The sequence below is a fragment of the Coenobita brevimanus genome, chromosome 46 (genome assembly GCF_032717465.1).
Source record: "Coenobita brevimanus isolate Jiangsu-jjx chromosome 46, ASM3271746v2, whole genome shotgun sequence".
NCBI lineage: Eukaryota > Metazoa > Arthropoda > Malacostraca > Decapoda > Coenobitidae > Coenobita > Coenobita brevimanus.
Genome location: NC_136999.1, coordinates 34991703 through 35015605, shown reverse-complemented (window position 1 = coordinate 35015605; position 23903 = coordinate 34991703).

Here is a 23903-nt window from a genome sequence, read left to right as displayed (position 1 = left end):
TAAGGAAGCTCTCGAACACCTTTTCCTAAGCGATTTATTTTATTTATTACACCTTACTGTTTTCTTTAGTTTTACCTATATCCCTCTAATACCGCCAAATTCTGCATAAGTAATGAACAAAACGATATTAACCAGCCTTAGCCAAAAATAAATCGCTAAGAAAAGAGGTGTTAGCTACCTTCCATAACCAACGAGAATACTGACATTGATCAAAAACAGGTGTGACATATTAACAATGGCACTTGAAAATAGTTTGGAAATAAAAAGGGACGGAGAGTAGGTAGGATAGGTGACACGATATAATACAGACAGGGAACAGCGACAAGAAGTACCAGTTAATTCTTAAGATGCTATAGGATTAATATTCATCCTAATGTCTCCCAGGGAAAGGGTCACATAACCTAGCAGGGTAATATCAAAATCTAAAATGAACGCATGAAAACAAAACTGCAGTACACGGCAAGGATCACTGAGGTTCTCATCTTCTAAATACTTGCGGCACAACATGTAGCTAGTGGTGCTTACTGCCTAGATGCCTTCTAACTTCCTGGAGCCATGGCGCGTTCAATGCAAAAACACTCCAGGCACAACTGAGAGGAAACGAAGCTAAATTTGTATTACTAGCCTATATTCGAAACTTGCAGGTAATTTTTCATAAAGGTAAATAGGAATGAAACCCATTTTTTTTTTTCCAGGTAGTTCTATTTTCCATCATCTTTGCTTCATTTTTGTTAGCTGTTCACTTCGTGGGTCCTACAGCTTCCATATTAACGTATCGTCTTGTTCTTATAGGCCTCATCCTGTCTTCAGTCTAACTCACGTAACACAACAAACGGCACAAATACTCTCTGTCAACGTAAGCTTATTTACAGTATTTCCTATATTTGATCACTGGGGCACATGACATCAAACACCATAGGATCAGTGGAAACAACGAGAGTTTATAGAGAAACTGGTGGTGACTGAATGCTATGGTGAGAGGGGAGATGTTCACTGGTTGGTGTGGTGAGAGGGGATGTGTTCACTGGTTGGTGTGGTGAGAGGGAAGGTGTTCACTGGTTGGTATGGTGAGAAGGGAGGTGTTCAATGACTGGTGTGGAGAGAGGGGAGGTGTCCACTGGCTGGTGTGGTGAGAAGATTAGTGTTCACTGGCTGATGTTGTAAGAGGGAAGGTGTTCACTGGCTGGTGGTGAATGGGACGATGTTTACTGGGTGGTGCGGTGAGAGGGGAGGCGTTAACTGACTGGGTTTGCTTATATAAGTGCGGCGGGAGGCGGGTCAGTACTCAGTGCTCAGCTGCTGCTCCGGGCTGTGAGAGTCCCGCTCTGGCCTCACCTGTCCCCACACTTTCACCGTGAGTCATGTGGCACCGTGTTACTACAGACTTTGTCAGTCATGTGGCACCGTGTTACTACACACTTTGTTGTCAGTCATGTGGCACCGTGTTACTACACACGTTATCGTCAGTCAAGGAGCACCGTGTTACTACACACTTTGTTGTCAGTCATGGGGCATCGTGTTACTACTCACTTTGATGTCGGTCATGTGGCACCGTGTTACTACACACGTTATCGTCAGTCATGGGGCATCGTGTTACTACACACTTTGTTGTCAGTCATGGGGCACCGTGTTACTACACACTTTGTTGTCAGTCATGGGGCACCGTGTCCCTACTCACTTTGATGTCGGTCATGTGGCACCGTGTTACTACACACTTTATTGTTTGTCATTTGGCACCATGACGCTGCATAGTTTGTTATCAATCTTTTGAAGCCGTGTTTCTGCATAGTTTATTCTCAGTCATGTGGCGCCGTGTTACTACACATTTTCTTACCAGTTTTGTGGCAAGGCATCTCTACGCGTTATTGGGATCTTATTTTACAACTGTACAATTGTTTAACATCCTGTGTAACTGGTAATGTGCTATTTTCCTTTTTTTTTCCGTCGAGTTCAGTAATTCTTTCTCTCATTCCACGTATTTGTATGGACAATTTATGAATCTGTATTTGGCTCTTAAAATATACTGAAATTCTACATGTAATTAAGAACGACAGAGGCAAAGTACACGAATATGTGTCTGTGTATCGCTTTATAATTGTGCAAGGGAGAAATGCGCCTGTGTCAGTTCAGTAAATAGCCTACTTAATATTTGGCTGTAAAACTCAGAACAGTCAGGATAAAATGTGGTTCTCTAGCTTGACGTTAAGATGCGAGAAGTGGCTACACTTTCAGTTGTATATGAGGAAATTGTGTTAGGTTACGAGGAATATAATTATAAAACAATGGGATAGAATCTCATTTCCAGACATTCCTACACTAGCATCGAAGAAAAACCTACACTCTCACAACACACACAAGGCACTACATCTCGGTCTGAACACTAATACAAGCTCCCCTCCAGTCATCCACCGATCACAGGTACCCTTAAAAAGAGGCGATCGAGAACACTTAGCTAGGCTTTGTACAGGGTATCATGCAGCCCTCATCAATTTTCAGCTTAGATTTGGGTTGGGCAGAATCACAGATGACACACGTCCAGCTTGAAGAATAGGCTTACACGACATTGCACACATAATGGAACACAACACAGCACATATCACACTAAGACGCAGACACAACGTCAGCGATGTAAGGGAACCTGTGGGACGATCCTATAGGAGAAACTGCTTACCTGTGGCCAGGCCACCATGATGGAGGAGCAGCAACAGCAACAGAAATGACATTAGAATATATAACAATGTATACGAAAATATATATATATATATATATATATATATATATATATATATATATATATATATATATATATATATATATATATATTCATTTCACTAAGAGAAGATTTGCCGCATATTTGACAGACGTGTTGACGAAGTACTCTGGGATTCCATTTGACTTTTGACCGATTAATCAGTCAAAATCTTGTGGTCAAGCAGAACATCAGAAATACAGATGAAGAAAGGCAAAGGGCACTTTTGATAGTCGTACCCACCTCAGCAATACTGTGAGGCGAAAAAAATAATCACTCACGGGGGAGGCACAGGGGTGAACCCCGGGGGTCTCACCCTCTATACAGTCTGATCGGGATGAACGTCTGCTACAGTGAAAAAACGCGTCCCCCCATCGGAAGTAGTCTCCCCGTGTGAAACAGCCATCGGGGGTAGTATCCTACTTAAAACGTGGCCGGGGTGAAGGTCCACCAGCATGCAAAATTTCGTGTTTCCAAGTTAAAACCCATGACCGTGCATAAAAGCTTTGTCCAGGACCCCGTGGGTCCCCCTTCCCGTGAGGGGCGTCCTTTGGGGGCTCACCCTGCCTAAAGTATAGCCCCAGTAAAGATCTACCATTAAGTGAAACTTCATATTCTTACTTAAAAACTATGGCACTGTCTTCCTGGAGGCCACCCCAACCCTCCACTGAGTTGTAAAAATAAATATAAATTTATGATCCTAGTCACGAGTAAGTGCAATGTAAAGAATGTAAAGCCAATGTATTGTCTCTCTCCTCCACTGACTTATGTGATATGAGCTGAAAATGGGCGAAAACTGGAGCCAAGTCAAGGTTAAAATAGTATAGTAAATGCATTTTTGGAAGGGATCTATGCTCCCTACGTGTCACGTGGGGTTGGTGGAGGATTAGTGCCTCTCCCTGTAAAACAGTTAACTCTAAGCCCTTGTCCACCCCGTTTGGGATACATGGCGTCTGGCAATCTATCTATCTATCTATCTATCTATTGCCAGACGCCTCAATCCCGTTTGGGGTGGCCACAAATAAATCGCCTCCAAGTCGCCCTGTCCCCCGCCATTTCACTACCCTGCTCCCAACTCACACCCCCCTCTCTCATATACCTCTCCACCCCATCCCTCCATCTCATCCTCGGTCTCCCCCTCCCTCTTCCACCCTCCACCTCACTCACATACACTCTCTTCGTCAGTCTTTCACCCTCCATCCTCTCCACATGGCCAAACCACCTCAGTGTGTCTGGCAATCAATGAATGAATATCATCTATGAACGGAAGTAATCCCATAATCACAGGGTTGAACGCTAAAGGGATACACAGAGGATTATCTGATTTAGTCACAATAACAGTTGAAAATGTTAGCTAAGAGACTGACTAGGAGAGTGTATATGAGTGTGGTGGTGGGGTATGGAGGAGGGGGACACTTGAGGATGAGATGGAGGGATGGGATGAAGAGGTATATGCGAGAAGGGGGTGTAAGTTGGAGAGAGAGAGAGAGAGAGAGAGAGAGAGAGAGAGAGAGAGAGAGAGACAGACAGACAGACAGACAGACAGACACAGACAGACAGAGAGCAACTAGATTGTAGGGGATTTGGTGACATGGAGGCGATTCCTTTGTGGTCACCTTTAACGGGATTAAGTCGACTGGAGATAGCAAGAATGATAGCTTTATTTTTTATTTTAGTTTATGTATTTGTTTATTTTTTAATTTCATAGAAGTAACTTTTTTTATGCAAGGAAGAAGGAACCAAAGGCCAGGGGCCTGCAAATCCTTTGGTTCCTTCTAGATCAGCGGTTGTTAAGCTTTTTAGTGTTTGACCCTATTTGGAATATTTCAAGAATTCTCGACCCACAAGGAAGAGAGAGAGAGAGAGAGAGAGTAACCGGTATATAGTCGATCGTAGTTATTATGAATATGCTAATATTGTAATAAGGATACTTACAGTTTCAATTAAGTTAATAAAATACATTGAAAGCATTAGGCCTGTTGTATTTCCCTGTTACCCATCAAAATTCCTCTCGCGACCCACCTTTGGGTCGCGACCCATAGTTTGAGAATCACTGTTCTAGACAAAAGAAATACTTCCATTGTTACCGTCCACCTGACAGAGTCAGAGGAGGGTGTTGTTATCACTGTGATCAATAGGTGTCTGTCCGCAGAGTTGGGCGGCAGGGTAGATGGCCTGGAGTAGAAACTTCGTTTCCGGGCCGGAACTCAGAAAGTATTCACTACAGAGTCATGAAATTTCACAGTTATGTGTCTTATAGTGAACTGGTGCCTTTTGATAAGTAGAATGCCGTGTCTTAAGTCATTTTTCTTTAAATGAAAAAGTAAAAAAAAAAAAAAAAAATCGTTTCCCCGCTAGGACTCAGAAACTAATACAGGCACAGGCTTCAGACTCTCCAGGAATATGTGTTAATATGCCTCCTGGTGCCTTACGGTAGTTACAATGCCATGAGATTAAATAATGCTGTGAAATAGCAATAAATATATAAAACTTATTATTTTAATGCATTTTTCTATTAAAACTTTGCAAATATTACACCTAGGAGGCAGAAATTGGGCATGATAGATGATTATATGAATATCTCATTACATGTGAAGTTTTATGACCGTGCCTATTATGTAATAATAAAAAATGGCTGCCTAAATAAAAAAAAAAAAAAGTCATAATTTAATGAAAGATGCTCATAACTTCTTTATTACCATGGATAAACTACTGAAATTTTTTAGTTTTAACGTCTCTATGTTATACAGGCTGAGGGCCGTTATGCACTTGATTAGGTGTGTAGGGAGATGGGGGTATGTGTTTCGTCAGTGGAGGGTTGCAACAGTGAAACGTTGCCTATGTTATATACTGAAGGTCAAGATAATTATGTGAGCGCTTTACTGACCGTGGTACAATCCACAGAACCAGAATGCAGTTCCCTCGGTCCACCAACTTGAGTGAGCGCGTGAACTTCGTGTGGCTATGGGTGGGCGGCATGTCAGCTCGCGCCATAGCCCAGGAGACAGGCACCAGCGTTGCCACCGTCTGCAGGTGGGTCAGGCGCTGGAGGCAGGAGGGTCACGTCCAGAACAGACCACGCGGAGGAAAACTACGTAAGGGGAAATATAACGTTAAAAAAGGCAATGGATGTAAAGGTTTCATCCCGTCAGACTGTAATGTTGCCACATCAAAAGAGGCAGGGAGGCACATGGCACAAACAGAAGATATTCCTGTGCATGTGTCATTGACTCCATGTATGATATATCACGCGATTTGGATGTTAAATTATACACTTAGAACTATGAATAACACAACAGAATCCCCCCACGAATACATTTCAAGACCAATAGTATTCAAGCCCCATTATGTGTACTGACTAAAAATGAAGTAAACATGGGTAAGGCCAGTCGATCTAAGATGCATCGCTCAGAAACGCCACGATGATATCGGAAATGATCGATATAATTTGTGCAGTCCAAAGAACGATTATTTGTCATCATCTAGTTGTTGATACAACAACAATATCTATTGGAAAGCGTTAAAAGCATGATATTTATAGCATCATTTCCCCCTCCAAAAAAAAAAAAAAAAAGCCAATCATCTTGGGAAAAAATTACTGGGCAGTTTCCAATAGCCATCGTCCGTGGTATCATACTGAATCGCACCAAGTATGCACCGATATTTATTTTTTTTTTTTATTTTTTTTTTTTTTAAGAAACAATTGTCTTGCCTTTTCCCTCTGAAGAACATATACATCTGACAAAAAACAATGAAAAACCCTCTGTCTACTCGTGCGTGTTTCAGATGTTCGATTTTTCCGCTATGTATTTGTTAAACTTTGGGAAGATACATGTGTCTTTGGCACGTGTTTTCGTCAGGTAAGGAGGCTCCCTAGCACCTCTTCCTTGGCGGTTTATTTTTGGATATGGCTTGCTAACATCCTTTTGTACGCTATTTAGTCAGAGTATCGTGATACTAGAAGGATTTATATAGCAATGGGACAGTAAGGTATAATAAGCAAAACAAATCGTCTGGAAAATTTGTCAGGGAAGTACTTGAATAATGTTAAGTATAATGCCCACCTGAAACTTGTATACTGCATTCTGTAATGATCTATGGCAGGAAATGAGGTCATGTCACTATGATATATTCTTAAGGACAGTATTCGTGGCAGATAATGAAGCTCCCCAACATGTTTTCCTATGCGATTTATTTAGTTTATTTCTCCTTACCGAACTCTCCTGTGTTCTGTAAATCCTTCTGATATCGCCATAATCTGCATAAATAACCTACAAAAGAATATTACTCAGTCATATCCAAAAACTAATCGCTATGGAAGAGATATCAGGGAACCTCCTTACCCTACAAGAAGACGGGCCAAGGAGAATAATGGAGTATTTTTAATTATGCAGTGCCATTAGTGGCAAAGGACGGACATCTACTCATAACTTCAATGCGATGCCTCATTCTCTTTATACTTGCTACCTACAGACGATTTTATTAAGCTTTGAGGAGACTATACAAAATGGTTGTATGAGATGTCACTGTCATTAATTCCTTCAGTACCAAAGTTCTTCTCCAATACAGTCATCTGGAGGCAGCAAGAACAGAATGCATATATTACCACAGTGTAGGGGTCAGTAGTAGTAGTACCTTGGACTTCCTTTTTCTCCCAAGATGCCAATTCCACATTGGGCCACATACAGGATTTCATTAAAGTCGGCATGGAAACATTCATTCCCCATCATACTTACAGAAAAAGATGTAATTCTCCTTAATGGTTTGACCACAATTGTGCTAGAGTAACAGAACATAAAACAATAGCCTATAACATTTATACAAGGACCAAAACCAAAGAAGCCTTTTACTATTATAGAAATATCAGAAACCAAGCCAAAACTATTATCAATCTTTCTAAATCTAACTTTCTACATAGACAAGCTAACAAACTACTAAACAATCCAAATGATAACAAAATATTCTGGTCAACCCTTAATTCATTCAAAACTAACTTCACTACCACTTCTTCCATTCCACCGTTACAGTCCCCCAGTGGAAATCTGGTAAGTGATCCACGCGGAAAAGCCAACCTTCTTGTTGACATTTTTTCAACAAACTCAACCCTAAATTCAGAAAATCACAATATTCCTGTACTTGATTTTCATTCCCCTCAAATACCTCCTTTCATGATTCACACCAGATGCGTACAAGCTGTATTACAGAATCTCTCAGCAGACAAAGCTACTGATCTAGATGAAATTCCTTCAATAGTACTTAGAAATTGCTCCTCAGTGTTGGCTCCTGTATTAGCAAAATTTTTCCGCTTATGCATCCGTACCTCAATTTTTCCAGCCCCTTGGAAAGAAGCAAATATCCATCCTGTTCCCCAAAAGGGGGCAACTTCTGATCCATCATACTATAGGCCAATTGCAATAACTTCCATTCTCGGCAAAGGTTTTGAGACACTAATTAACAAATACATAGTCATGCATCTAGAAATCAATAAATTAATCAATGATCAGCAGTATGAATTTCGACAAGAACGTTCAACTGTAGATATTCTTTGCTTTCTTTCCGATCAGATTAACAAAACAATAGATCAACATGGTGAAACACACACAGTAACACTTGATATTTCAAAAGCATTTGACAGAGTATGGCACCAGGCCTTATTGTCTAAGATGTCACACTATGGTCTTGCATCACTGGTTCCTCTAATTTCTTCTTACCATCATAGTAGAAAAATACAGGTCATGGTAGATGGAATTTATTCTCAGTTTTATTCCATAAATGCTGGCGTACCTCAGGGATCAGTTTTGGCGACAACCCTCTTAATCATTCATATTAATGACCTCCTATCTGTCACACACAGCCCAATACACTCATATGCTGATGACTCGACCCTTCACAGTTCTTTCACAATCAGTACCTCCTTTACACAATTTGATATTTTAAATTCCCATATAATCACAGCAATTCCTCTGAACCAGGACCTTTCTAAAATTAATCAATGGGGACAAAAAAATCTGGTCTCATTAAATGCCCAGAAAACTTAATATATTAATTTCTCTAACAGAAAGAATCCCTCAAACTCTCACATAATTTCAAATGATGTCAATATTCCCATATCTACTACAATTGATATCCTAGGTGTTACTCTAAACCCCAACCTAAGCTGGACATCTTATGTTAAATCCCTTGCTAAAAATGCTTCTTAAAAACTGGGACTTATGTACAGAGTTCGTGAGTTCTTCACTGACGAGCAGATGGCCACAATATACAAAAGTCGTGTGCATTCTCAGATCGGACACTGTTCACCACTGTGGAATGGATGTGGAGCGGTTGCATTGAGGCAGTTGAACAAAATTCAAAATAAAGCCATTAGATTAATCAAAAATCCTGCCATAACGCAGGATTTTCCTCCATTATCAGTACGTTGAGATGTTGCTTCTTTAGCATTATTTTATCGATATTTTTACCGTAAGTGCTCTGACGAACTGGCTTCAATTGTGCCTCCCCTTCACATTTTCTCCCGAAATACTCGGGCAGCTGGGAGCGCCCATGAACTCACTCTCTCTCCCCCACAATGCAGAACCTCTGCTTATCAAAATTCATTTATCCCCCGAACTACTACTCTCTGGAATTCACTTCCTGGGAGATGCTTCCCACATACATTTAATCTACTCAAATTTAAATCTAGTTGTTATAAGTATTTTATGAATGGAGGATGCCTGTAGGCACATGGACTTATTTTTTTCCTTTGTTTTTCCTTCCTCCATTCATTATAATAAAAAAAAAAAAAAAACATTTTTAGCCTTAGATTCATCTGAAACATGATCCCGGTGGGCTGCAGGCTTAAGCTCATGTGCAGTTTACCTCCCATTCTTTCTGTGGATGGGGAAGTAGCTGAGGGAATTCTGTACAACCAGGCAGTTGAGCGACCTGGATTTAACCATGCCCCACCTGAAGGCGTCCCTCTGTAGCACCAGTGTAGAGGTTAACGTGGACAGAAGTAGCCATACTCTGCATTTCCTGCTAGCTATGATCCCCAGTCTTTCAAACGCTGTGTGTTCAGGCATCTTGAAATAATTGGATCTTGAATTTGGCTCTTGTATTTTGTTTTTCTCTTGGAAGGAACAGTTTTGCGGGCTCGTGGCCTTTTATTCCTTCTTCCTAGCATTAAAAAAAAAATAAAAAAAAACTTTCTAGAGTGGACGATGGTGATGAAATTTATACCGTAAGGCTACTCAACCGGCTGCCCGCGGGCCAAATCCGGCCCTTGAGCTGTTTGTATTTGATCCTTTGACCGACTCAGAAGAATGAAAATAAACAAATAAACAAGCATAAAAAACTTTGCGTTTTTCTTTCTATGTATATAGCGGAAAACGTAAACGCAAATAGTATATGAATTTTTCTTTTTCTATGTATAAGTGTTTAAATAGAAGAAAAATATACGGATATAACAATGTATGGCCCTTTTGTTAACCTGAGTTTCATAATTTGGCCCAACTTCTAGAGTAGTTGAATAGCCCTGCCATAATAGTTCATTGGCTGGCCACGACACTGGCAGTTGTAATGTTTAGAAAATGCAGATTACTTTAAATGTGATTGGTTAGCTACAGATCATTATTCAACGCTTTATTCTTTGGCCTGTATTCTCGTTGTTAAGGACGGCGCCCAACAGCTCTGGTAAGAGATTTATTTTGTTTATTAAACCTGACTGTCCACTTCTGTGTTATGTCAATGCTTCCTGTCTCGCTTCACGTTACAAACATACTGAACCAAAGGATATTAGCCAGCCATATCTGAAAATATATAGCTAAGGAAGAGGTAATAGGGAGCCTCCGTAACCGACCTGAATACGTACCTTTGTGTTTAGGTTATTGAGGTTCGGCATTAGTAGTATGCTTGTATCTAGTGCACGGGAATGTTCTTTGATTTAATATAATTTTTAATAGTCAGTACTGAAAAGCTATGGAATTACAAAAATAATATTCAAAGCAAATAATTGTCGTTTGGGGACGCGAGGCTGGTGATAATAACAAAGCCAGCACAAACGTCATTTTCTTTATCAGTGAGATGTTTCAGTCTCACCATGTACCATCAGACCTAGGTACAGAAACTACTATTATTTGTATCTAGTATACATAACTGAGTAACAAAAAAAATGTAATACATAATTTGCATTAGGGCTGATCAAGAACATATATAAAATACCTAAAGCTGACCAAAATGAAAAAGAAAGGAAAAAATATTACCAAAACAATATGACTCATTTGCCACAAATGAGTAAAATGGGAAGCTATGTAATTAAAACCACTAACAGTAGTTGTATAGGTTTGGTAAGATGAGGTGGGGTCACATCGGATCAGGTTCCCTTTTGTTCCGTGTCTCTCTCTCTGCTGCAGGTGTGTATATAAGACTTCCACTCTCATGTTTCTGTGTCTCTCTCTCTGAATATGAAATACACATAAGTAATTACTGCCTTAGCTTTTATTTCTCCTGTAGTTAATTTGCATACATAATTATCTTCACGATGAATGATGATTCCCCATATACTGTATCTCTATAACGCTCAGGCAATGATCTTCCTTAGAGTGAACTCTTCAGGCATGGACACAAACACTGGCCGCGTGTTTGTGCAGAAACGCTCACATTCGCTCTTTCCACTGTCTACTCTTATCTACGCTGTCTGTAGAGTCACATTTAGACTGAACTTGTTATAGGTATGTAGTACTAAGAACTACCTACTGTACATGCTTCATGAGGGGGAAAAGTAGCTTCCTACTGTGATCGTTTGTACAAGTGAGTGAGCATAATATTTGTAATGCTTCATCCGTCCGCTGTGGGTACTGACAGCACACCTGGCACAGCTGGAATATATGCCCCTGGACTGTACTAAAAGGAAATTATACAAAATGGTGGGGTTACAGGTGGTGTTTCACAGTTATGAGTAATATAATTATGGCAAACGTCAGAATAGACACCTATCTGAATGTGACTGAAGGTGATGAAAAGAATATTAGACCTCAAAAATGTTATATTTCATTCAAGGAACTTCAAGTTGATGTCACAAAGACACCTGAAAAAAAGTAAAAAAATGAAAACAAGTGGAATTTACTGTAGAAAAAAACAAACAAACACAAAATATGAAGAGTAGAAAAAGGCCAAATGTGGATCGTAAAAAAAATCTAGGAGAAAATAGTCTGCATAATTTAGATAAATGTCTTTGATTGTCGCCTGTGCACTATAAATATTAAAAACCAAGAGGGGTAGACAGTATTAAGCAACTGAATATAGCAAAAATAAAGACTGTGTAAAGGATGTATTTTTTCTGATACGAGCCAATGATTCTTGGAACCGTATATCAGATTTAAAGAGATAATTGATAAAATGGTAAAAGAAGAGCAAAATGATGTAACAAAAAGATACACACACACACACACACACACACACACACACACACACACACACACACACACAAGATCAAAATAGTACTCTACCACACTACATTAATGAACCATAGCCATCATTATTTAGAACTGTGGTGTGGTGTAGCTGTTAATATCCCTCTAGTATGCAATGGTTAGTATGTTAGTGTGTTCAGGAAGATCTTTAGTGGTAGATGTCAGAAAGGATCTGCTGGGAATGTTAAAGTTAAGATATAAGTGAAGTAAAAATGGATGTTAGTGTTGGAATGAATATTAAGTGGATTATATATGAAATGTCAGTGAGGAGTGTATGATTAGTAGCAGCACCCCCAGACTCACCTGTAACTGATCCCAGCGGACTGCAGGCTTGTGTACATTTTCCTTTCGAGAGACAGCGAACAACCTGAAAAAGGTCTGCATAACCAGACTGTTGAGCGGCCTGGTTATATCGGTGCCACCACGTGAAGGTGACCCTCTCCAGCACTCTGATTGCAATGTGGAATGAGAATAAGCTGAATATTATTTTTTTAAATAAAGGAATAGAGGAAGGAAAAACAAATGAAAAAAGAAAAAATAATTCATACACCGAATTACAAGTGTCCTCCATTCATAAAAAAATATGTAACAGTTGGACTTGAGCAGCTGTAGATTGAAATTTAGCGGGAAATCAATCAGGGGAAGGAAGTTTGAAAGAGATGCGGCCCGGGGAATAAAAGAAGTCTGATAGAAGCTCTGGGTACGGCAGTGTGACAGTCCAGTCATGAGTGTTCTCAGATGCCCGTGTAGCATGGGGGTAGGCATGAGAAACGGCACAATAGTCTGAAGGAATTTCACTGAACCTCGTTCCGAGACATATACAAAGTTTTATTGCATTTTTTGATACATTGGATCCTACTATTGAAAATAAAAAAGTGCACCCAGTTGGTACACTTGAACATTTGTTGTATGAGCCAAAATCCAAAATGGCCACCCGAAAAAATGAAAAATTACAATATTTGATTACTGTTGTCACTAGTTTTACTAATATTACATTATTTAATTGTAGAATTATTTCAAGAAATTCTAGGCATAACAAAGTATATTATAAATGGGTAAATTGTGAAAAGAAAATTATTCATTTAATAATTGCTTAAAAAGGGCACCAAATGTGATTACCGTACCTTGTTAGACTATTACCAGGTATTACCACAATATTTCATTTTCTTAACAAACTATACAGGGAAAGGAAGGAGAATTAGGTCTTTCTGTCAGTAACATTTTTAAATATTTAACATGTCTATTCCAACAAACATATTTAAACCATAATCTTTTTCACAACTAAAATGTTCATATCCCTTATATCAGAATGTTAGACCAATTACACCCTTCAGAACTGATCAAAATGCTTTACATAAAAAATATATGTTGCTTATAAATATAAAAACACTGATAAACTAAACACATTTACAATTAATATATTAAGTGTCTGTCACTTCCATGCCCATACTTTCCTCTTTTTCAACTGACACTCTTGATTTACTTTGAGGATTGTGGCAGTCAGTTCTAATGCAAGCACAAGAGAGTGAGGAAGAAAGTCGTGCTGCTGCACAACTGCAACGGGCAGTTGAACATGAGGTGCGAGATTGACACCCACACATGCTTAGTTTTAGGATATCAAGTTGTGCAGGAGAAACATCAGGTGGCAAGCCAGTTGGAACCAACCTGTTTGAATCAGGATCCTTGGTCCATCCATAGGTGAAGAGGGTTCATTTCTGGTGGCTCTGGATCAAGGGAGCTTTTCCAAATTGCTGCCTGTAAATGGGCTCTGCAAACATGTTCTTCAAATGCTTCTGTTGTTGGTGGCAAAGCTTTTAGCTCTGGTGCTGTGGTGAGCCGAAGACTGCCCTTCTTTGATTGCCACACAGTATATCTTAAAGATGTCATGTTGTTTTCATTTAGAAAGCCATAATATGCTGCAATGAATTTTGTGGCTTCAGCAGTAACAGCTGTCACCTCTTCTTGTTGCCACCCTAATAATATAAGTGTCTTCCCATTCTTTATTGCCTTTAACATTGCTCCTTTACCAATACCCCATAAATATGAAACACTGTCACATCCTGTAAGAACATGGGCAGGTAACAGACTGTTGAGAACATCTTGATTTTGCTCAACTGTTGCTTTGATATCTGCACTTGATCGTGAAGGGCTTGTTCCGACCATTACCATATTGCAGGCAAGATTTTCTTGTTTATAGAAGTGGCATAGCAGGACAAATATGTCTGTGTTATCAGCAACAATTCTAATGCGTGTCTTCCTGCCCTTGCCAAATGGACAGCTTGCTGCACCACAATAACATCAGCTTCCTCAGGTGTAGTGCGCAAGTCAGGCCTGCTTCTTCTGATTCTATTACAAAACTCTACTGGTATTGGTTGCTTACCTGCAATTACAAGGTGTTTGTCACTGTTTGGCAGTGGATCAGTGTGCTCAAACAGATACTCGCAAATGAGATTAATCACCTGGGATTTATTGTGTGTAACAGATAAGCAGACCTTCTGTGGTGGTAGAGGTATTACCAGTGACAGTCTGTGGCATCTCTTTCTTTCCTTCCCAACTCTAGCTGCTCGTGTTGCCTCTTTTATGCTACCACTGTGATATCTGCAAAGACCAGATATGTGTTTGCTGCTAAAAGACAATGACATATGTACTGCACTAACTTTAGTATACAATCTTCTATGACACATTTGCTTGGCCATTTGACAACCCAGAGAATTGCACACCCATCAAGTATTATAGAATCAGCTAGGACCGTTCTGCGATCGATACTTCCTCTTGGAATTTGGCTTTCAGGGTGGCTTTAGAAGGTGATAGCCTGATATCACCTGTCTTTTCCTGGAACACTGAGGGTGGAAATGCAGCCAACTCATAAGAGGGAACATCTCTTATGTTGATGTTCCTAGAGGTTTGAAGACAAAGCACTCTTGAATAGATCAATGTGGTATCGCACACAAATATCATGTCCACTTTATTTATTTTTTCTTGAAGTTGACATGAGCACAAGTGGTCTTGAGAGTATCTTGTGAAAACTATGTGGCCATCCTTCCTCAAATGTTTTCATCATATGCTCCCATTTCAACAGCCCTGTCAACATTGACATGCTCTGCACATATCCTACATGTAGCCACATAAATAAGTCCAGGTGAATGGCACTCTCCTTTCAGTGGATCTATGCAGCTTTGAAGCTTCTCCCGAATTTTTGCTCTGTCTACTTCATCACTTTGTATCCTTGAAGGACCTTCTTCCTAATGGTCATGACTGTGGATTGTACGTTTCCAGCAAGCATGGATACAATATCTTTTTTTCAGTTGAGCGCAGATATGTAGTCCAAGAGCCCACCTTTTCAATGCTGCTGGTTGATGGGTTATTCCAATAACTCCTCCTGGACTATGGCCATAAGGCATGAAAGTTGTCTCAATGTACTGGTCAGACTAGATGCCATTCCAGATGCCTGGTTGATGTCGCAATACATGACCTCCGTCCATGAAGTCTTGAAGCACTTCATCAGGCAGTTTGCTCATAGAATGAAAGTAATAAAAGGCATACCTTGCATAATTGACACTAGCAAAGAAATAAGGTAGCAACTCTTATATGACAAGCAAATGGAGTGGCCAATCACTTTCTCGTTCAGCATGAACAAACTGGATCATAAGAAATACTGACTTCACAAGGACATTGATCCATAGTTTTGCTGTTCTACTTTGTGCTGCTCTGAGGTTTAGTTCTGTCATCAACTCAGAATAACTGTGGATATCATCCTGAACAATTTTATGCAACAACTCCTCAACTATGATGCGCAGAGCTTTCATCTTTTGTGAATACTTTTTTCCACTCAACATTTTAGAGACCCCTCCAAATGCAACATCCATGATATCCTCTAATCCAGTATCAGCCATGAGAGTGCCAAGAGCCCCTATGAAGTTCATAAGTGTATGCATTCCACCTAAACGGAATGAAGTTTAAAAACATATCACTATACACACAAGATATACTTATCACAACTTTCTTCTATCGGCACCTGAAAATGATCATAAAATCTTAAAAATCGTTAAAACAAAATGTTACAATGTGTAGTTTACAGGTGACCATTTTGTTTAGTGCATGTTCTGATAGGAAAAGTTAATATTATTATTATAATATGAAGAAAAATATAAACTGAAAAAGATTGCTAAACATGTTTTATTACCATTATCATTCATGTAGGCGGCCATATTGGATTTCGGCCTCCATTTTGAAAGGCTCAAGTGTGCCGGCTGGGTGCACTTCTTTATTATGATGGTTACATCCCAAAGTATCAGAAAATGCAATAAAACTTTGCATATGTCTCGGAACGAGGTTCATCAGAAAATGGCCATTCTGCCACCAGACTACAATGGATGAAACTTCGTGTGAGCATTTGCCATAAAGTATCTGTAAAATAATGTAAGGGAGGCAACATTCCTTCTTACGTGTAGGGGAGGTATAGTTGGGTTATTAATAACTGAATTTTATCTAGTTGTTTTAATGCGACCTCTCCACATCCACTTTACAATGCTGGGTAATATCCCAGCTGAGAGCGCACATGACTCTTGTAGATTATAGCTAACTGCTCGTCAGTGAAGAAGTTCCGGGCTCTGTATAATAAGTCAAGTTTCTTTGAGGTGTTTAAACAAGTGATATAACATGACAGATGCAGTTGAGGGCACTGTTAAAAGAATTACCGAGAATTTCAGTACTTTTAGAGATTGCAATATTTGTATCATTGAAGATAATATAGGAATCAGGCAATATCTGTATTAGTAAAGTGTATGTATTTCGTTTTCCTAGCATTGCACGGAACAATGTTATTTTGTTTCCATTCAGTGATCTTAGATAAGTCCTGATTAATGGAGAATGCTGTACTGAGTTGTGAGTTAGAGGTATTAAACTCTGTGAATAGGTGTTTAAGTGTGAGTGAAGTGTGAAGTACTGAGTCATCTGCATATGAATGGATGGGATTCTGGGTGATAGATAAGAGATGATTAATATGAATTAGGAATGGGGTTGGAACCAGAACTGATCCTCGTGGCACGCCGGCGTTAATTGAGTGCAAATCAGAATATACATAATTTACAATTACTCCTATCTTCCTGTTGCTGAGATATGAGGAAATTAGAGGAAAAAAATCTGATAGGTCATACCAAAGGAGTTTGGATAGCAGGGAACGGTACCACCTTCAATTGGATAAGGTAGGGAGGTATGTAGGTAGCAAGGTAGGTAGGTGAGGATCAGTGTTGATGATGTGGATGATATGGGGAATCGTGCTACCAATATAAAGTCGTGAGGCATTGGATAACTTGTTGTGGGTTTAGGTATTTTCTCTGTTTCTCCTGCCCCTCCATCTCTCTTGTATCGTATGTGAGGGATAGGCACCCTTGGATTAAGGGGCTTTATTGTCACACAGTTAACGCTGGTGTGCTGGACAGAGTAACGTAACGTGATGGCTAACCCCCTTATGGAACCCGAAATCCTAAGCTTCCTTCTGCCTTCTGTCATTCTCTCTGGCTCTCTGACTGCCATACCTGACTTCCAGGAATATATACTGTTTGGTGGGGATGTGTGTAATGTCTAGTACTTTTCCACCACATGGGCTAAGCGGCTTTCACCAGTTACCCCACGTATTTGCGGCATAATGGGATTCTCTATTGTCTGGAAAATGTTTGCCATACATTCTGTTTGCATTCTGGCAAGAGGATGTGTACGTCTCCGCCTGAGAACTAGACACCGGAAGTGGTACATATTGTGCTATGAGATATATGGTAATGCCTGTAATTGTTACATATCTATAACTATTACATATGACGTATTAATGCCTATACCACACTCTCAAAAGCTTTAGAAATATCAAGGGTTACTGGATGAGTTTCTCAATGTTGATCAGTTGACTGATGGATGGTATGAGTTAAGAGACTGAGTATATCAACAGTGGATATGTTGTGGCGAAAACCGTACTGTCTGTCAGTATTAATTAAGTTGTTGGATTCAAGATCTTTAACCATGTGCTTGTTAATTACAGTCTCAAATACTTTACCAAGGGATGTGATAGCTATTGGTCTGTAATCAGAGGGGTCAGAGGAACTTCTTTTCTTTGGAACTGGGTGGATATTGGCTTCCTTCCATGAATTAGGGAATGAAGGTGTACGTATGGATAGTCCGAATAATTTAGCTAGAACAGGAACTAGTTCTGGGGAACACTTTGTCAAAACAACTGGAATTTTTCCATCGGGACCTGGAGCTTTTTTGGTCAGTAAATCGTCTAGGATGGATTTTACGTATCCAGTCAGTATCTAAGTGGAGCAATTTCAGGAGAGTCCAGTTCTAGTACAGGGACGTTCTGTCTTCCTCTGAGGCTTAATATCTGGCAAATGTACTGGCAAGGATGTTGACTTTACTGCGTGGGTCATTAATGTTATAGTGTTACCCTCTGAAGGTTTTAGTGGGGGAATGGGTGATATTAAAGTTGTTATTGAAAGAACTGAGAGTTGACTAGAATACTCTTTTGTCATTACAATTGTTTAATAATTTGGTTCCTTGGTTAGCGAGATTCGTTACTGCTTTTGCATGGTTTCCAGCAATTTTAAATTGACTAAGGGATTCACTTTTTTTTTTTTTTTTTTAAGTAAGAGTTATTTGCTAAGGACTGTAGGGTCGTTGCTCTGGCACAAGTGCTGTCAAACCATTTTGGGGAGTCAAATCTTTTAGTGACCTGTTGGCTGGGTATAAACAATTCCATACCAGCTTGTATTATATCATTAATGTGGGACAGGGTAGAGTTCATGTCACTGGAGGAGTAAGACTGCCATGGACTATCAGCAAGGTAATTTCTACATTCATCCCAATCTGCCCTATGAAAGTGCCATCTGGTCACTATGACAGGTTCAGAATGAGACGGGTTGGGGGAACCCGACTAACGAGGCATTAATGAGATTGTGGTTGGAACATTCAAGTCGTAACGGTACTTCTGTCCTGGATTGTTTGTCAGGAATAGGTCCAAGAGATAGGAGTTATGATCATGATTATCTAGTATCTTGGTTGGTTGTTTTACCCGTTGTGTGAGATTCAGCAGACAGCTCGCATTCTAGACCAGTATCGTAAGTCATGGCAGAATGCAATAACCACTGTACATTATGGACGTTAAGATTGCCCAAAACGGTAATTTCAGTTGTAAGGGTGAGGTTAAGATTATTCAAATATGTGGACATGGAGTCAAATATGCTGGGTTCTGAAGAAGCATTGGGGGAACGATAAACTACGCAGATATATTTGATAATGTTTAGATAATTTAATGTATATAGTGAATAATCAAAATTAACTGGTGAAATTCATAATAGTGTCAACTGCAAATACAGATCTGATACAACAACATATGTCACCCTTGTTACGGAAGTTTGTGAGATGTTAACCAGGAAAACAAAATGGGAATGTGTCAGTAGAGGGAGAGATCTTGGGTTCTTTGAGGAACAGAGGTAGAAGGGTTATTGACGGGAGGAAAAAGTGATCGGAATTCGTAGCCTACTAAGGCCACGGATTTTAGTGAAATATACAGCCGAATCTGTGCTTCTCTGCTAACGAGCATGAACGAGCATTAGCTGCTGTCGGTACAGTCGCTTGATTGCGACCAGGAGGACCCTGTGCCACCAGCCCTACCCTGCTGGTGAAGGTAGACGATAAAGCTACTTTGGGGGATGTGAAATGAGACATAATGTGGTTTTGTGTTGATTACTATTGGAATGACTGCTTGTTTGCTTGAAGTTTGATATGGGTATTTTGTAACTGAAGGGTGAGGTAGGTGTTGGAGAGGAATCGCTTCATGCTGTGGCACCGACATAGTTAGGTGGGTGTGCTGCTCGGTCAAACAACTGTCACTTAGCTCTCTCCTTGTCCTAAGCAAGATGGATGGTAGATTGCTGAAACTGGTTAACTTGAGCATGAAGTCCAGCGGGGTCACGCTTCATCTGAACCTAATGCTACAACGGCAACAGCAACTACTACTGCAACTACATTATTATTATTATCGCTGCTACTACTACTACTACTACTACACTACTACTGCTGCTGCTGCTGCTGCTAACCACTACTACTACATGGATGAGATTGGGAATGTGAATATTGAATCGAGCGGGCTGTGGGGTAAATAGTATGCAGGGATTTATGAGGTGTGCATGATGGTGTGTGGCGCAGTGTAGTGTGGTTGAATGTGGTGTGGTACTGTGGTGTGCATATGAAAGTTGGTGTATTGTGTAGTGTGGATTTGGAGAGTGTGTTTTGCTGTGGTGTGGTATGTTTCAATTAACTGCACTGTTGTACTATTGTGTGTGTGTGTGTGTGTGTGTGTGTGTGTGTGTGTGTGTGTGTGTGTTGCAGTACGCAATGTTTTTTTTTCTTGAAATGTATTGTAATGCGTGCTATAATGTTGCGTAGTGTGGTGTGGTGTGGTGTGTTTTGTTATAATGACTTGCGTGCTATTCTTTACAAGGAAACACAACAAAAATCATAGCGTGGTGTAGAATATTTTTTGTAGCGTGGTGTTACATAACGTACTGTAGTGTGGCATGGTGTAGTGCTTTGTTGAGTGTTGTATGTGTCGATATGTGGTAATGAACTTTTGGTGTAATATGTTACTTTTATGCCCAAAAAAGACCCTTCCATAAACGTCTAACAAGATGAAGCTAAATACAAATTTGTGTCAAAAAATCTAACGTTACATGAACATAATTCTGACACAGTAAAGAGTTAGACTAACATAGTTTGACCTGATGAGTGATGAACAGGGTGGATCTGTTGATTATTTCGGTATGGGCGATGATGAAAACAGTGGATAATGCATGTGAGAAGAAATGGAAAATGCTTATGGAATCTATGGTACAGAATGAGGGAGGGCAGGTTAAACAGGGTGGAAACATGGAATCGGTGGGTCAGAATAAGTGACAACATGTCAAAAAGAAGGGAAACATGGAAGGAGGAATGTACTGTATATATGTATGAATGGCAAGGATGGTTTAGAACATTGGTTCTTAACCTTTTTTGAGTCGCGGACCCCTTCGATAATCTGGTGAAAGCTATGAACCCCTTCCCTACATAAATGCACATAATCACATAAACACAGCATTTTGCATGCAGTGAACATACTTTACTTTATAGAAAACTACCCCATGCAGTGTATGACATACACAAAGTATAAAACAGTCTTTACAGAGAATTATGTTTCTCACTCTTTTTCATGCAAAAACTAATGACCACTCGAAAAAATGAAGTATATCCAATGTGTGCAAATTAGACAATTCTGCCCAAAAGTTAATTTCAATGAGAGGGTTGTTGTTTGGCTGGAATAAGATGAAACTGTGGAGTGGTCTTTGACAAGGCAACACGCACGTTATCGTTGACATCCAATTGATTTTGACTTTTTGTTTTGATAGAAACAAGCGCTGAAAACCCTGACTCACAAAGGTATGTAGTAGCAAACGGAATCAGAGCACCCACAGCTCACTTTGCGAGACGAGGGTAGGCCTGTGTCAACGAACACCAGCATTCTTCAAGACTTCGATTTTTTTTTTTTTGGAGGGGAAGGGGGCAGCTAAGTATGCCAAACGGCATCACAAAATATCGCTAAATTGTTCTAAATTATTCTGGCCTTCACGGACCCCCTGAAGCCCATCCATGGACTCCCAAGGGGTCCATGGACCCCAGGTTAAGAAGCCCTGGTTTAGAATAAGAGAAAGCAGGTTAAACAGATTATACGGTGTGGAATGAAAACTGCTCGATGGATTACTGAATCAAATGACGAATTCTAATAGTTTATTCTCGCTACATCTAGACAATTTTATCCACCTTGAGAAGGGCCTCTAATTGAAGAAGTTAATGAGGGCTATATATAACCCTTCTAACTCGAAGAGTTTTTCAGAGACAAAATTAAATAGACGAGTGGCGTGGATAAAATATGGATGGCGCCACTGAACTGATGAAGTTAAAAGTTATTCACGTGGCAGAGAAACATACGTAAACAATAATATTTTGGGTATCTTACATGAATACCTGTATAATATGCTAATGTGAACAGGTATTATTAAACAAACATTTCTTGCTACAGAATCTTGCTGTGCTACAGGTGGTGTGGTGTTGATGGCAGGCGCTTGGGGAAGATTTTGGCTTGGCCTGTGGGTGTCCTGCCTCATGGTCCACGCCCGCCTGCCCCGATGCTGTGGTATGGTGTTCGCTTGTAATTAATCATGCTCAGTACCATCACACATCGGAAGTAATTTTATATGTAGAAATTGTTACAACGTCTTGAAGTATTAAAAGGGAATAATAATTCAGGGTTGGCATTGATAAATCATTTTTTTTGCTTTAAAAATACTTTTTATTTTTTATCTAAAAGTTAACAAAAATAAAATCTGAACGTTTATAAAAGTTGTGTATAACTTTGAGTTGGCATTCATTTATTCAGACACTTAAGCATTAAATTAGCAGATTTTGTAGAATGGTGCCGTTAGAAACTGCTACATTGTATGACAGAAAAAATATTTTACATTTGTAACTAAGCACTGATTATATTTGTACACATGAAATAATAAGCCATAAATCAAAACCCAAAGTAGGCTATGATTGGTCACTTATGGCCACGTCATAATAATAACACCTTAAGATTCTTCTGTGTGGTAATATAACTTGCTTTGGAATATGCTGTCTTGATTGTCACTGACAACTCAGCCTTAACCAGTAATGTACAGACGGGACTTGAACAGGTATGTATCTGGATTCTGGGCAGTGGTTTTCAGCCTGAACCGTCAGTGGATAAACAGGACATGAAGTTAACAGTATTCAGTATACTGCTTTTGATATATGAGCTATATAATAAACAGAAAAAAAAATCAAATAAATCGAAGAAATTAAAATATCATTGATTTTTTTTTATTTTTTTTATATTTAAAAAATTTAAAAATCCCCAACCCTGAATAATACCCATATCGAGGGAGTCAAAGGCCTGCTATAGCTGTTTTATCCAAATGCAGGTAAAATTATTCCGCTCCTTTAAAGCTTTGAACGAGGTCACCCTAAAGAAGGAAATGGCATTATTGTTACATCATACCAATATTCCGTGACAAGAAAAAGGGGACAAAGTATTACACGTATTTAAGTACCTAAATATGCAGAACATTTACCATCCCTCGAGCACAGAAGTATAGGTAAGTTCAAAATTGCAAATGATAAGAGCAATTTAATATGCCGGGTTTTCTGTAAAGATATGGAAAGTATTTATCTCGGGCTATGGTGTGTGACAATATGTAGAATGCAGCTCATTTTCAAATACATAATAATTGCTCTTAAACACTGATATACGTTAAGTTAGTGCTTTCCTTGTACTGTTAGTTTTGGAAAGCATCCAAATACACTTTCCCATAAAAAGGAGGAGGTGGATAACATTCATGAACAGACATATAAAAACACTTGGAACCTATCAGAGTTCCACTGAAATGAACTGGCATCTGCTCACCCACCTTTAAGTTTAAACTTCAAAAAATCATGGCAACACCTTCCTGGCTAAAAGAATCACACAAATAAGAGCTTCGTAATGCGTTGTAGGTTATGAAGAGTGGTACGCACTTCTCCCACTCTGCCGGCCGATGTTTCGTGTGTTGCGGGACGGCTCCTTCAGTGTTATTACTGTCTATACTGCATAATTTATTCATTCC